The sequence below is a fragment of the Petaurus breviceps genome, unplaced genomic scaffold (genome assembly GCF_028583685.1).
Source record: "Petaurus breviceps papuanus isolate PSGF00001 unplaced genomic scaffold, PetGlider_PUasm1.0 164, whole genome shotgun sequence".
Classification (NCBI taxonomy): domain Eukaryota; kingdom Metazoa; phylum Chordata; class Mammalia; order Diprotodontia; family Petauridae; genus Petaurus; species Petaurus breviceps.
Genome location: NW_027185735.1, coordinates 10,901,369 through 10,904,132, shown reverse-complemented (window position 1 = coordinate 10,904,132; position 2,764 = coordinate 10,901,369). Strand labels below are relative to the sequence as shown.

The 2,764-nt window shown below is 44.2% G+C and overlaps 1 pseudogene; it reads left to right on the top strand.

The window, feature by feature from the left end:
* The first annotated feature begins 1,937 nt into the window (after positions 1 to 1,937).
* LOC138156931 (E3 ubiquitin-protein ligase rififylin pseudogene) lies at positions 1,938 to 2,429 on the top strand (annotated as a pseudogene).
* The last annotated feature ends 335 nt before the right edge of the window (positions 2,430 to 2,764 follow it).

The window sequence follows — 2,764 nt, the reverse complement described above, 5'->3', positions numbered from 1 at the left end:
AGCAATCAGGGTTAAGTAACTTGCTCAAGGTTACATGGCCAGGTGTTTCTGGGTGGGTGCTAAGTGTCTGAGCCCGGATTCAATCCCAGGTCATCCCAACTCTGGGGCCAGTGCTCTTACTCTCTTGCTACCTGGCTGCCCTTAATTAGAAAACTTTTACATCTTTGTCTTATTCCCCCATTTGGAGGATATTATCCCCATATCGCCCTGAAAGAATGAGATACTTCAAGGACCTAATCTTATACATGATTATAGGTTATAGTATATGGAGTTGACTACAAATTCAGATTGAAAACAATAAGATGCTTGCATCCTATAGTAACTTATAGATGTTTTAGCATTAATCTATTAATAGAACCAATTCAAGAGCCAGGGTTAATATCAAGAATTATCCCAATTGGCTTACAGCAAGGAACAGAGCCAAGATGGTAGATTAGAGGTAGCTACCCAGTTGAACTCTCCCAGTTAAACTATCCTCCTCCAAATAATTTTAAAATAATTTCACAAATCAAATTTTGAGGAGGTAGAACCAACAAAAGGTCAGAGTGAGACATTTTTTCCAGTCTAAGACAACTTAAGAGGTTGGCAAGAGAGATCTGTAACATCAGGGTGGGAATCAGCCCAGAGCACAGTAGCAGCACCAACCCTGGGCCTTGGGGGTGGCTGTGAGAATGCAGCAGCAGTAGCAGCAGTTTCATGAGCTATAAGCCCAGAGATGGTAGGTGAATTTGATAACTGTTTAGAAACAGATAACCAGGGGCCCTTTGCTGACATTGGATAAAGCTAGAACTGATGGGCAACTCTATTGCTCATAAACAGTTCTGGGTCACAGTTCCAGGGCGGAAAAGAAGAAGGGGGCCCTGGGCATTGTTCCGAGGCAAAAAGGATCATGAGCACTTGTGGCTGCAGAAGAGCAGGGATCCTGGTCACATAGTTCCAGGACCAAGAGGAACTCTAATGTCTATGAATGCAGGAGAGAAGAATAAAGGCCAGAATACAGATCAGGAGAGTAGTGAATACACTTCTCACCCAATCATATCACCTTGAAAGCACCAAAAACTTGTAGACACCCAGAACTAGCTCTGAAAAATGCAACATAAAAAAGCTTGAAGCTTGGGACAGTGTCTCCCACATGTGAGCAAAGCCCAACTTCAATTAATGTGCAAAGTCAAGACATATGCTGGGAAAATGAACAAATAACAACAAAAAATAACTTGGCCATAAATAGCTACTACAGTAGCTAGGAACACCAAAGTATAAACTCAGAAGAAGACAAATAGCTACAAACAAAACTTCAAAGAAAAATGCTAATTGAACCCAAGTCCAACAAAAATTCCTGGAAGAGTTAAGCAAGAGATGAGTGGTAGAGGAAAAACTGGGAAAAGAAATGAGTGATGCAAGAAAATTATGAAAAGAGAATTAATAGTTTAATAAAAGAGGTACAAAAGATACTGAAGAAAATAGCACCTTAAAAAACAGAATTGGACTTCCTGGGAAAGATGTTGCTGCTGCCTCCTTGGCCCCTCAGCCCTGGAGACATGTTGCTACTAACACCACAGCACCTGAAGCAACCCTGCCCAGGCCAAGATGCACAAACTGGGCCCCTGCCTCCACACAGGTAGAGTAGGCAGATTTTACCATGTGGGCAACTTGCTGCAACTGGTTCTGTCAGGATGGACATCCTGAGGAGACTCAGAAGTCCCAAGGAGCCAGAGCACAAGTATATTCCAACCCTGGGTACAGCTCCTTCCCTATGGGCTGTGAACTTAGCTACAAGAACTGTGGAATCCACTGTGGCAGTACAACAAGGAAGCACACGTTTGGATTATAAGAAGAATTTCTGAATTTCCTGCTCGGGCCAAGTAGGAAGCAATGCCAGCCTCTGCTATCTGCCATGTTTCCTCACCACAGCTTTTCATTGAGAAGAGCTGATGAAAATGAAGGCTAATGGCCAGGTGACCCAGGACCAAGAAGAAGTGATGTGCCTGGAGAACATAGCAAACACTCTGATGGAGGATGAAACGCAGTCTATTGACTTAAAGAACAACTTGGTGCCAGGGTAACGGGATCTGATCTGTGTGAATGTGGAGGACATTGAGACCCTCACTTTATGGCAGCTCAGAGAGATCCTGGCTCAGAAATTTGTCAATTACAAAGGTTGCTGTGAGAAATGGGAACTGATGGAGAGGGTTACCCAGCAGCACAGGGTCCTCCAAAGTTTGGTGTCTGGCATTGCAGATTAAAATGGGGAGCCAGCACCGTCTAATGCAGAGGAAAATGTATGTAAGATCTACATGGACTCACCTATCAACTGTGTCCTATTGGAGTACAGCCACAGGGTCACTTGTACCAAGTATGGGAAATGGATGAATAAGTGCCCCATCTGCCGCCAGTACGTGGTCCAAATTGCACATGTCTTCAGATCCTGATGGCTAGAACCAGGTCCCTCCATGCCTTATGGAGTAAATTGGTTGACTTATGGATTGACTGAGAGATTTGCAAAGTATCACCCCAAGGCCATGACCATCAAGAACAGGAAGAAACCCTGGGAACTCTCTGCTTGTTTGTCAATTGTGCCCTTTTCACCACAACATCTTCTGTCTCAGTGTTGGCATCTGATAGGGTTCCCTTCAGGGGTGGGGAACCTGCAGCCTTCGGGCCACCTGTGGCCTTCTAGGTCCTTGGGTGTGGCCTTTTGACTAAGTTCAAGTTTTACAGAACAAATTCTTTTACCAAAGGGATTTCTTCTGTGAAATTTGGATTC